The following is a 13,332-nucleotide window of genomic DNA, read 5'->3' on the forward strand; positions in this document are numbered from 1 at the left end:
ATTAGAATGTGAGCAAGTCTATAAATTCTGCACAATTAGAATGTGAGCTAGTCTATAAAGTATGTACAATTAGAATGTAAGTAAGTCTACAAAGTCTGTCCAATTAGAATGTGAGTAAGTCTATAAATCATGTACAATTAGTATGTGAGTTAGTCTATAAATTATGTACAATTAGAATGTGAGTAAGTCTACAAAGTATGTACAATTAGAATGTGAGTAAGTCTATAAAGTATGTACAATTAGAATGTGAGCAAGTCTAAAAGTCTGTACAATTAGAATGTGACTATGTCTACAAATGATGTACAATTGGAATGTCAGTACATCTATAAAGTATGTGCAATTAGAATGTGAGTACATCGATAAAGTATGTCCAATATTATTTCGCATTATATTTAAAATGTTGTGGACGGATTATGACAAAATGTGGTGGACGGATTATGACAAAATGTGGTGGATGAGTTGGGTCGGTGACACAAACAAGCCGATTACATTTTGATTCAGCTCCCGCGTATCAGTGGCATATAAAATGGAAACTGTTCACCTTGGCGGAGGTATGCGCTCCACCGAGTGCCGTTCTTGTTTTATTTCAGTCTGGTTGAAAAATCACTTATTCCCCAAAATCCATCAACCCCACCCTCTAACCACAGTACCACAACCATTTAATGCGCAGTCCGAACTGCAGCTGAACCGGTGGGAGAGAGAAATGGTCACATTCACTTGGGAGCACAGTCATACGGCCGTTCTCAAAACATTTGAGTTCGGAAACAGTCGACAGACAAAACACTTGGTGGTAATGGGAACAGCTCAGGTAGACATCTGGGAATGCGATTGCCGCAACCCGCAATGTCGGCAGGACGGTTGCAGCTGCTGCTCTTTGTTCAGACGGTTGTTTTTCGTGCCCCCTATTTCACAGCTTCATTAAATCTTAGAGGACCCCCCCTCGCCACTCCACCTCATAACACCTTCAATAACACCCACCCAATGCCCATTAGACCTTCGTCAACTCCCACCTTCCTCACCTCACCCCCATTGCGGCTCCTCCTTGTGTTCTCCGGGTTCCTGCTCGCTGACCCATCGTGACCTTCCGCTCCAGTCTAACCCACAGTGAAATTTGCACTGCGTGGTCTTCCCAAATCCACCGATCCTTACTCATTACGTCATTCCGAAATGCTTACCTCACTCCTTCATGATCCTTGCCCGATTTCCACTATATCTGCCAATGTAATCACAAATGAAACAAGATCGAAGAAGATGGCACGCCATCGCAAATCCCCACGCTTCCCAACTAAAGCAAAGTTTAAAAATGGCTTAAAGTTCCACCAGAAATGACACAAGATCAAATTTTGATTTAAAAAAAACATCTTCCGTTTTGACCCCAGTGACCCCAAGTCTCCACCCCTTGGGGCATAAACTGGGAGTCAAATCCCGAAAAAACTACAACATATTTCAGGTATCCCCTGATGTTGATTTTATAGACAAAGTTTCATTTAAAAAATGTTTTAAATGTGCCCGTAATTGAAGACCTGAGTGGAAGAAGTACTTGAGTAACATTATTGGGACAAAAAGATCAGTCCACCATTACGCAAACACATTTAGAGAAATCCCCGTTTTATTGAAGGCTCCACTCGTGGTGATCAAGAAAATCTGTTCATATAATCATTTGATAAACACTGAAATCTTCTACACAGGTTATAAATATTTCACAATTTGTTTGAAAACCCGCATTTCACAAAAGGAACTGTCAGCTGAGATTTATTGCAATGTTGAATCAGGTACACGCTGATCGGTAGAAAACATTAATTTATATTTCTACTTCTACAACTCTCCACAAATTCAATCACTGCATATCCTGTTCAGAATATCGGAGAAGGAGGTGGGGAGGGGGGGGGGGCGAAATCTGGCTTTTTCTACATTGAGCAACAACAAAACGTTGGAAAATTTTGCTGTATATAAAGTTGGTGCAGACACAACATGCATTGAAAGTTTGTTGAAACGTCCAATGGCAAAGGGACACCTTTGGTCTCCTTTGGCTTTTACAGCCGGCTGACAGGAAGACAACGAGCAATGGACGGCACGTGGCAGCCTCTACCAGGCAGCAGGAAGGTCGAGCCTGCGCTTTCTTACAACATAAATCACAAGCCATAGATGTACCGATATCACGATCCCACGTGCACCGTGTCCAGCTGGAATGCGGTTCGGTGCAAATGCAGAATCGAGGTGAAGACCTCAGATGGGTTTTCCTTCTAGAGACACGACCTTATTACAGGCTAGCTTTTCTGCGAGAGCACAGCGATCCTGAATATCATCCAGCCCGTTCACCTGCCATTCGTGCTTGATGCCTATAATATGAGATCGATGGCCATAGGCAAGTAATCTGTTAGGAATTGGTCTGAATTCCAGGACTCCCAGCACACCAACCACTCAGTAAAAACTATGCATCACTTATCAACAATGAAATAACTGAAAACAATTCATGAGAGTTGGATTTTACATACCTGTGAATTTCCTTTTTATCACACTTTTCGAACTTGCATAAATCATTTTGCTCTTAAGAGGAGCAGAATCTGGTGCCCTAAAGAAGAAACAAGCATATTAGGGCCGATCGACATAATAAGTATGCAAACATGACTCCACTCCTCCCTCTGCCTACCCCCAAGATTAATCCACACCCAAGTTCTGCATCTGATTCTGTCAGCGTTCCATACCTCAGTTGATCACCTCAGATAGCGTCTGTGGTTGCTTAGCAACCCATCGTGCTACAGGGTCAAAGGTTGGGAAGCGGGTCCGAGAGGGGCTGTTCATGATCGGGTTGGCAGACCAATACGAATATGCACAATTTTTGGGGTAAAGAGGTAAGAGATGAACATGGTTGTAGGATGAGGAATGAACAAACACTGACAAATTCACCGTTTCACGAGACCCTCTCACAGCCGAAACGCCCTGAAACTCAAACTTGTTCTGTAACCTATCATAACTAGATGGTATTCATAAAATACTTACATAGAATATTCATAGAAACAATCAATACATGGGTATCCAATCATCCATCAATATATATCAGCCATCTACCTGCCAACATCCATGTGCCCCTCTATCCCCATTTTTTCTAGTTCAATCTTACCCGCTCTATTTGAAAGCACTCCCTTTTCAGGAAGTGTTTCACTGACGCATTAACAAATCTCTGAGTGAAAGACCCTTGTTTTACTACCATCTTAACTCGGGCTTTGTCCTCTGGTCATATCACTGTCTATTCGGCTGAAGATCTCTTCTGCACTTATTAGTCCCCTACGGGTTTCACCGGCGGGGATTTTAGGTTTGCTCTCCATCGGTCTGTCCATCCCACATGTGGTTTTTCAGACCTTTTTCTCATACCCGTTAACATATTCAACTGAAGCATGTTACATGGCTTTATTACCCTGCGCTCACGAAGCGAAAAGCAGGGTGAGGCATTCGGATGCATACATGTGGTGTGTCTGCATTTTAAAAATTCATTTTTCTCGGCAAACATTGGTCCGATTGACACGAAATTTTTACCATAGGAGCACCTCCGCCTGTATCATTTTTAAAATTCATAATTATGACGTCATATGTCACGTGGCACAGACACCACCTTGGAAAATCGTTCCACCTCTTTATCTCCAAAATCGCTCCATGGAAAAAATTGAAAAATGGGTCATTGTAAAGAACTACACATGGGGAAGAAGTGCTGTGAACGATGAGGTAATTGGTGTCGTAATTATGATGTCATAATTTGACAGGGACAACACTTCGTCTGATCAGTTTGAAATTTATTGAGCGTGATCTACGCAACAATTATATTACAGAATATTAATTTATGATTTTATCGCTCACGTGATCTCGCAGAGGTTGGATCAAAGAAGAAAAACACTTCAAAAACAGAGTTGGCTCGCACCAAGGTGACTGCGCAGGGTAAGTATTCTATGAATACCATCTCGTTATGATCGGTTACAGAACAAGTTTGAGTTTCAGGGTGTTTCGTCAATTTTTCAGAGTTATGCCCTTTTTGGACAATTGGAAAATATCATGCATTATACAAGGATCAATTTTCCAGACTTTTTTTTCCCCTTACCCTGTAACATATTGAAATGAAACTTGGTGCATTGCTTTTTTATGATAAGTTACAGAAACTGCAACTTATTCTGGATCGGTCGGGCATACAGTCGTAGCCAAAAATATTGGCACCCTTGCACTTTTTTAAAATAATGCACCATTTCTTCAAGATAATCATCGAAATTAAAAAATATTTTGGTATCCACATATGTACTTCTTTGGTTTTCTTGGCATACACTCTCCTTCTCAAAGAATGATGAAGGCATTCTCCTTTGCAAGATTGGAAACGGATGCTTACCTTTACCAAGGAAAATTTATGTGACCGCTTGCCTGGATCACACTGCAACGTATGGAAGAAAAGCGATCACTTGCTTCTGTTCGAATGCCTCGAACATTCATCACGTCAGCAATTGCGGGACGACGACATCTTACCTGCAACTTCTACTGGATGCGGTGACTTGTGTCATTGCTCCACCAACTTCCGGGGAACCAGCGCGGAGCTGTAAGTGGACGGCTGTGCTTCTTCCTCTACAATGGCTGTGCACGATTCTGCTGGTTGCTACTGGTATGGACCATGGAGAACTTGAACACCATGGTCCTAACATCGTTGTGAATGCATCTGGCATCTCTGTTCCACATCTTGCTGGTCAACCAACATCACATCAATACTTGCTGGCCACTCACGATGAGTGAGGAGGCAAGTCAACTACAACTGGACGAAGGCCTTGTTCAAATCTACTATGGCTCACAGCAAGAGTGGCAAGGATGCTACATGCAGAGCAGGGTCAGTTTATGACTCCGCCCAGCTATCACAACAGCGGAAACCCTACGCGAAATAGTGTAGGTGCTATGAAGACATCAGAAGAAAATGTTTCATATTTGAATTTCAAACAAAAGTGATCAGCCTCTTCTTTTCAAATAGAAAGTCAACATTTGTTCTGAAGCAAAACGTATTTTCGAAGAATAATTGCCAAATGTTGCAGATGCTTTATTATTTTAAAATGGTAAATTAAAATTGTTGTGTCTTGGTGAAGGTGAAGTTTGTTTGCAGAGATATTTGTGATGCAAATGAAATGAACTGAATTATCAACATGGAAAGAGTCAACGAACAAAGAAATGTTTTATGATCAGATTCTTCCAGGATGACGGTGTATGCCTTTGGTATTGAAAATTGGATTACCAAATTTGTAGTTTGAGTATTTTGCAATTGATGTTTAGATTAATGGTACATATAAACAATTTGTAATTTGAGTACCTTGTAGGTAGTTATTTAAATTAATTGTTTTAATTTAAACAAAAAAAAAAAATTGAGGAATTATAGAAGACCTCTATATTTGTTCGGGTCGGCGAGTTATCGCAGGCAGTCAAATTCAAACTTGTCCCTGACCCACTTAATTAATAAAATGACAATGAGATAGAAATAGTTTAGTTATTTGCTGAATCTTAATAGCACTATGCTATAAGTTCATAATGACCTTGTAGGAAAGGAGTAATTATATTATTAAGGATGTATGTATATTGTGGAATTATAAAAGGACATACATGTGTGTGAGGAGGGCTAGTGAGTTATCACCGGCATCCCATCTGTATAGGCAAAAGTTAAATCGTAATTTATTTTAAGATCAAATGGGTTCTCAAAACGTGCAGTTTGAGTAGGAAGACTGAGCGGCCACTGGACAGCTGTGAGTTCTGCGATGGAAAGCAGACCCTCATGGCGCCAGGAAGACTAGTAATCAGTGATCCCCGTCTACCCCTCCCTAACCCCTTATCGGAATCCCTCGGCCCCCGATCTCCTCCCCCATATCCCCTCCTACGTTGGAGACACAGTCATCATTCCCCTATTGTTCAAAATGATATAGAATGAGCTAGGTTCGCGCAATCGGTGAAGAATGCTCATTTCCGACCCAGGTCCTGTGCTGTGAATCCTGTGCTGTGAATCCTGTGCTGTGAATCCTGTGCTGTGAGTTCTATAATGTATTTGTGTTGTAATCAAATGAGTATTTTTCCCAGTGTTATTAAAATATTTACAAGTGTTCATGACTTTGTTTATGTACAAAAAATTGTTCTTCAACACCATCTGTATTCGTAAATATAAAATAATATGTTTACTATCTGTATTAGTAATTATAAAATAATATGTTTTTTTTTTGTTTTGTTTTTGTATACAAGATCGAGGCTCGTGAAAGAGCGAACATTAATCACACAGAAAGACAAACCGACACATAAAACATATAACATCGGGAGCGGTAGACAAGATGGGGAGAGAGGAGGAAGGACACAAACACAACATTTGAGAGCAGGGACCGAGAGACATGGAGACATCGAGAGATCTGTGAGAGGGAGAGGGCATTGGGGTGGGGGCATGGGAAGGGGGGGGGGGGGTGGGAGAGGTATAAAACATATGGACACTGCCAGGACTTCCAGGAAAGAAGTTGGAATTTCAAACAAGGTGGATCTGGGGTGAATTAGCGGGGGTAGAAAAGATCAAGGTTTTGGATGGGGGAAGATAAGAGATGGTGGTGAACAGCTGTTTTAAAGACCTGGAGGGACGAGTGGGATTGAAGGGAGTGAGGGAGTTTGTTCCAGAGGCGGGAGAAAAGAGGAATGAAAGAGTGAAGGTGAGCAGAGAGCCGAGATTTCGGCAGTTTAACCATCAGAGGGTTGCTGGCAGATCTTGTGCGACCTGTAGGAATATTTGGGGGACAGAGCACAGAGAGAGCTGGGGGTGCAAGGCCGGAGAGGAGTCGGTAGAAGACAGAAAGACCACCTACCTGCCTGCGGTGAGTGCGTGAAAGGCCCTCAGAGATAGCTTCATCGCAGGAGATTCCAATAATTCTGAAAGCTTTGGTTTCGACAGCGTGAAGCCGAGCTAGGTGTGAGGCAGGAGCACCGGCCCATAGGGGAGAACAGTATTCCATTGAGCTGCGGATGAAAGCCTTGTATGTGGTGAGGAGCTCAGGTGTGCCGAGGAAGGACTTCGCACGACGGAGGATGCCCATTGCCCAGTCGGCGACTGGCTTTGGAGGCCAGCTTGGAAATGTGGTTTTCCCAAGAAAGATCATGGCAGATAGTGAGACCCAAAAGCTTGAGCGACAGAACTTCTTGGAGAGGATTGTTGAGAAAGTAGATGGGAGGGTTGTCCAGTCGATCTTTTCGGAGAGACAAAGTAAGAGTGTGAGATTTGTCAGGATTGAAAGACATGTTCCACTTGTTTGACCAGTCTGTGATTTTGTCCAAGTCTTCAGAGAGTGAGGAGGCTGCAGACTACCGATCTGAGGGAAGAGGAATGGAGCGGCAGAGAGTGGAGTCATCAGCAAAGAGATAGAGAGGATTTTCCAGAGAGTCGGAGAGATCATTGATAAAGACCAGAAAAAGCACAGGGCCCAGAACACTGCCTTGGGGAACTCCAGCCTGAACAGGAAGGGGAGTTGAGAGAAATCCATTCAGGGCCACACGTTGACTATGACCAGAGAGGAAGTCCGCAAGCCATGCATGGAGATTTCCATGGATACCATAGGAGGAGAGTTTGGTGAGCAGAGCTGGGTGCCAGACCGTATCGAAGGCACGTTATATGTCGAGGGAGACAGCTCTGATTTCCTGTTTGGCATTGAGGACCTCCATCCATTGTTGAGACAGCAGAAGCAGCATGTCCAGAGTAGAGTGACCTGGTCTGAAACCAAATTGATGATCAGAGATCAAGCCGTTGGAGAAGAGGAAAGATTTCATATCCGAAGCAATGATGGATTCCATGACTTTGCTGATAATTGGGAGCAGGCTGATTGGTCTGTAGTTGCAAGGATCTGTTTTTGCACCTTTTTTGTGTAAAGCGGTAATGTTTGCTTATTTCCAGGATGATGGCAGATGACCTTGAGTAAAAGAGAGGGTGAAAAGGACAGAGAGAGGGTGAGATAGAGCAGCAGAGCAGGATTTTAGGACCCGTGGGCTGATGCCGTCTGGTCCAGTTGCAGAATCAGAGTTGAGGTTAGACAAAAACTCCTCCACCTTGTCAGGAGAGGACACAGAGTCCAGGAGCAGTTGGGTTTGACTGGGAAGGGTGGGAACAGAGAGAGATGGGTTTGGGACACAAGATTTTGAGGCAAACACAGAGTTGAGGCATTCGACTTTGTCACGTGCGATGTGTTTACCATCTGTATTAGTAATTATAAAATAATATGTTTACTATCTGTATTGGTAATTATAAAATAATATGTTTACCATCTGTATTCGTAATTATAAAATAATATGTTTACTATCTGTATTGGTAATTATAAAATAATGTTTACCATCTGTATTAGTAATAATAAACTAATATGTTTACCATCTGTATTCGTAATTATAAAATAATATGTTTACTATCTGTATTGGTAATTATAAAATAATGTTTACCATCTGTTTTGGTAATTATAAAATAATATGTTTACCATCTGTATTGGTAATTATAAAATAATATGTTTGCCATCTGTATTAGTAATTATAAAATAATATGTTTACTATCTGTATTAGTAATTATAAAATAATGTTTACTATCTGTATTGGTAATTATAAAATAATATGTTTACCATCTGTATTAGTAATTATAAAATAATGTTTACTATCTGTATTGGTAATTATAAAATAATATGTTTACCATCTGTATTCGTAATTATAAAATAATGTTTACTATCTGTATTGGTAATTATAAAATAATATGTTTACCATCTGTATTAGTAATTATAAAATAATATGTTTACCATCTGTATTAGTAATTATAAACTAATATGTTTACCATCTGTATTCGTAATTATAAAATAATATGTTTACTATCTGTATTGGTAATTATAAAATAATGTTTACCATCTGTTTTGGTAATTATAAAATAATATGTTTACCATCTGTATTGGTAATTATAAAATAATATGTTTGCCATCTGTATTAGCAATTATAAAATAATATGTTTACTATCTGTATTAGTAATTATAAAATAATGTGTTTACCATCTGTATTCGTAATTATAAAATAATGTTTACTATCTGTATTGGTAATTATAAAATAATATGTTTACCATCTGTATTCGTAATTATAAAAGAATGTTTACTATCTGTATTGGTAATTATAAAATAATATGTTTACCATCTGTATTCGTAATTATAAAAGAATGTTTACTGTCTGTATTGGTAATTATAAAATAATATGTTTACCATCTGCATTAGTAATTATAAAATAATATTTTTACCATCTGTATTAGTAATTATAAAATAATATGCTTACCATCTGTATTAGTAATTATAAAATAATATGTTTACTATCTGCATTGGTGTTTATAAAATAATATGTTTACTGTCTGTATTGGTGTTTACAAAATAATGTTTACTATCTGTCAGTAATTATAAAATAATATGTTTACCATCTGTATTAGTAATTATAAAATAATGTTTACCATATGTATTAGTATTTATAAAACAATATGTTTCCCGCCTGTATTAGTATTTATAAAACGATATGTTTACCATCTGTATTCGTATTTATCAAATAATATGTTTACTCTCTGCATTAGTAATTATAAAATAATATGTTTACTATCTGTATTAGTAATTATAAAATAATATGTTTACTATCTGTATTAGTAATTATGAAATAATATGTTTACTATCTGTATTAGTAATTATAAAATAATATGTTTACCATCTGTATTAATAATTATAAAATAATATGTTTACTATCTGTATTAGTAATTATAAAATAATATGTTTACCATCTGTATTAGTAATTATAAAATAATATTGCTACGGTTTTGAGATGTGTACAGTGAGCTCAATAAAGGTTAAAGGTTGTCCCCCATAGATAGTCACACAAGTAACATGTAGCCTCATTTGTGGTATAGTTATTTCTTGGTATGTGTGAGAGTAGGCCCTTTCCAGTGTTAATCCTGCGTTGTGTAAAGACAGGAGAATAGGTCCTACTTCGGCAAACCATTCTACCTCAGTAGGCGCAATCCATTTTCGCTGCCCTTTGCTTACTCACTAGTCGAGTTAACACGAGGTAGGCCTAAAAAGATGGGGGCGGCATTGAGGTCGGGGGCGGCAGAGGCGATAACGGTAAGCATGAGCCACCAATCAGAGCTCAGAGGTGGTTGTGTCAGAGGGCGTTGTGAGAAGAGTCTGGTGAGTTCCAGAAGGCTCGCAGGGCGGGCCTATATAACCCGATGCGCAAAGCCCTCAACAGGACTTGCCGGGGGAAGAGGACTTGCCGGGGGAAGAGGACTTGCAAAGGAGAGAGAGAGGGCTTGCATTGTACGGCTTGTTGAACTTGACGATCGAATAAGAACGCGTGCGCTAACCAACACAAGGGTTGAGGAAGAAGAGGTGGCCGCTAGAGATACGCGGGCGCAGCCAGGCGCGGTTTATAACGAATTTGAGCATTCAAGCCAAGCGAGTGAACGAGGCTGCATAACCGCCCTTCGCCATAAAAGCCGTCCCGCCTTTGCCGTAAAAGCCGTCCCTCCGTTTGCCCCGATATATCGCCTTTGCTCAAGAGACGCGCTACGTAGCCTTGTCTTCGCCGATCCCCATCTTCGCGGACGTGCCGGGGACCGTGGAGAGCTGAACGAGAACCATCCTTGGACGCGCTGGGGAACACCTGACCATCTGCAATACCCCGTGTGAGTGTGTGAGACGGGCCCGTTGTCTTTGGAATTAAGAATAAGACTGTATAAGGATTTCCCTGTGTCTCTTCGTCCTGAACTGTATATACGTGTGATAACCATAAAATCAATCTGTTCTTCCTTTCTTCTGAATTCGATCGTTCCCGTGATTTCTCCATTGACTAAGCGTGGCACGAATAAGATCGCTCAAATCGGGGTCCATTAATTATAACTGCGCGGATCACGTGTACGCAAACCGCTCGGCGTATTCCAACCTCAAGTGGTTCGTGCGAGGCTTGTTTCCTCGCTTCCAGGGCAGCGCGAGTACTTAGGTATGAGCGAGAATTTGTTCCCGAAACCCTATTTTGCACTGTCCGGAAGGGACGTAATAGGTCTCGGTTCGCGCCAGGTCAGTAAAAACAAGGGGATTAATCCCCCCTTGATAAGGGGAGATGGCCGGCGACAGAACCACAACAATATGTTTACCATCTGTATTAGTAATTATAAAATAATATGTTTACCATCTGTATTAGTAATTATAAAATAATATGTTTGCCATCTGTATTCGTAAATATAAAATAATATGTTTACCATCTGTATTCGTAAATATAAAATAATATGTTTACCATCTGTATTAGTAATTATAAAATAATATGTTTGCCATCTGCATTAATAAATATAAAATAATATGCTTACCATCTGTATTTGTAAATATAAAATAATATGTTTACTATCTGTGTTAGTAATTATAAAATAATATGTTTACCATCTGTATTCATAAATATAAAATAATATGTTTGCTATCTATCATTAATTATAAAATAATATGCTTACCATCTGTATTTGTAAATATAAAATAATATGTTTACTACCTGTATTAGTAATTATAAAATGTTTACTATCTGTGTTAGCAATAATAAAATAATGTGTTTACTATCTGTATTCGTAATTATAAAATCATGTTTTCCATCTGTATAGGTAATAATAAAATAATATGTTTACCATCTGTATTGGTAATTATAAAATAATATGTTTACCATCTGTATTGGTAATTATAAAATAATATGTTTACCATTGAGATCTCGCGAGATCTTGGAGACGGCGGCAGGGATTTTCGAAGCTCCACACGGTCTCCACGTTTTCAAAGTTAAGTCTGTTCACAATTGTATTTTGTCGAAACTGTATTTATCTTTTGGTGTGTGAAGTTATAGTGTGCACCTTGGAAGTTTCTCGGTGTTTATCTTTCATAAATTAATCGTCTGTTTGCCGCATCGCGAGCAAGGCCTTTGCGGCGTCGTGAGCGATTTGAAATTGAAGTTAAGTAATTGTTCCCATTTGTATTTTCGTCATTACTGTATTTATTTTATGGTGTGTGTACGTATATTGTGTCCCGAGGAAGATTTTCGGTGCAAATCTTTCATACCTGCATTGAAAATCGTGTTAATTTGTGTCGTGTCTTGAGGCCTTGTACAGTGTACAACCTTGAGGCTTTGTTTTTCTCTCAGCGGTCCGCCGTTTGTGCTCCAATAACTTTCGTTCTCTGCTTTTCCCAGTCTTTTCACCCCATAGCCTACTTCCTAGTGTAAATCTCAACTCAAAAAAAACAAAAAAAAACATTTCCTTCTCTGTTCTTATTCTTTGTTCTCATTCGTTTATTCATTCTTATTCGTTCGTTTGTTCGTTCGTTCTTCGACCACGTGTTTCTCCCCCATTTCCCCAGATAGTTTTCACTGTTATTAACCTTCAATGTTTACACTTTCCCCTCAAGTTCTGTATTCCGTCATATATTATAACACCTTTTTCTTCTTCTTCTTTAAAAGGCTGCTTTCGACTTGCTCACCAAATCTATTCATCCCCAAAAAAAATTCCATCTCCTATAGTGCCTTTTTTCTACATTCCCTAAACTCTCCTGCACTCCAGCCTCCATCCAGCGTCCTTAAACGTATTTTTAACTCGAAGGTCACAAGAAACTCATTTTGCAATAAATGTTCGTTTCCCATTAATTGTACACTCTCTAAAATCCAATCTCACCCCTCCCCTCCAAATCTTCCCCATCACCCCTCCCCTCCAAATCTTCCCCATCACCCCTCCCCTCCAAGACTCCCCCTCAGCCCTCCCCTACTAGACTCCTCCCTCACCCCTCCCCTCCAAATCTCCCCCATATCCAATCCCTTTCAAATCCCTCCCCTTGTCCCTTCCCTCCCAAACTCCCCCTCGCCCCTCCCCTTCAAATCTCCCCACCCTCATTTCTTCTCAATTTCCCCCCTCTCACTCCCCTTCAAAGCGTCCTCCCCACTTCTTCCCCCTTTCAACTCTCACCTCCATCTCCCCCAACCTTCTGCCTCGCTCTTCCCCCTCCTCAAATAACACCTCATTGTGCCTCACCCAATCACCATCAAACCTTTTGGCTGCCCCATCCTTCCCTTTCTCCGAGCTATTCTGAAATCTCTGACACACCTTCAACTGCTCTCCCTACCTCTTCCACCTCTTCCACATCTTACCCTACCCCTCCTCCCCCATTCTGTATCCGATGCTCCCCCTTCCTCTTCATTAACGGTGTGGACCTCAAACATCCGGGGCCTTCGTTCAAACTTAACTGATCTCTCCATACAGGTTGCTTCTGTCAAACCAGACGTGATCTG

At 40.2% G+C, this 13,332-nt stretch overlaps 1 long non-coding RNA gene across 1 annotated transcript in view; it reads right to left on the minus strand.

Moving 5' to 3' along the window:
- Positions 1-1,736: 1,736 nt before the first annotated feature.
- The window catches only part of LOC137418930 (uncharacterized), a 48,259-nt gene continuing 36,663 nt past the window's right edge, over positions 1,737-13,332 (minus strand). The window contains exons 2-3 of the long non-coding RNA XR_013624440.1: positions 2,496-2,572; positions 1,737-2,339 (exon numbers count right to left, since the gene is read on the minus strand). This is a non-coding gene — a long non-coding RNA (uncharacterized LOC137418930). The remainder of the gene's footprint in view (positions 2,340-2,495; positions 2,573-13,332) is intronic.

Source organism: Myxine glutinosa, chromosome 9, assembly GCF_964187855.1.
Source record: "Myxine glutinosa chromosome 9, kmMyxGlut1.1, whole genome shotgun sequence".
In the NCBI taxonomy this organism is placed as follows: domain Eukaryota; kingdom Metazoa; phylum Chordata; class Myxini; order Myxiniformes; family Myxinidae; genus Myxine; species Myxine glutinosa.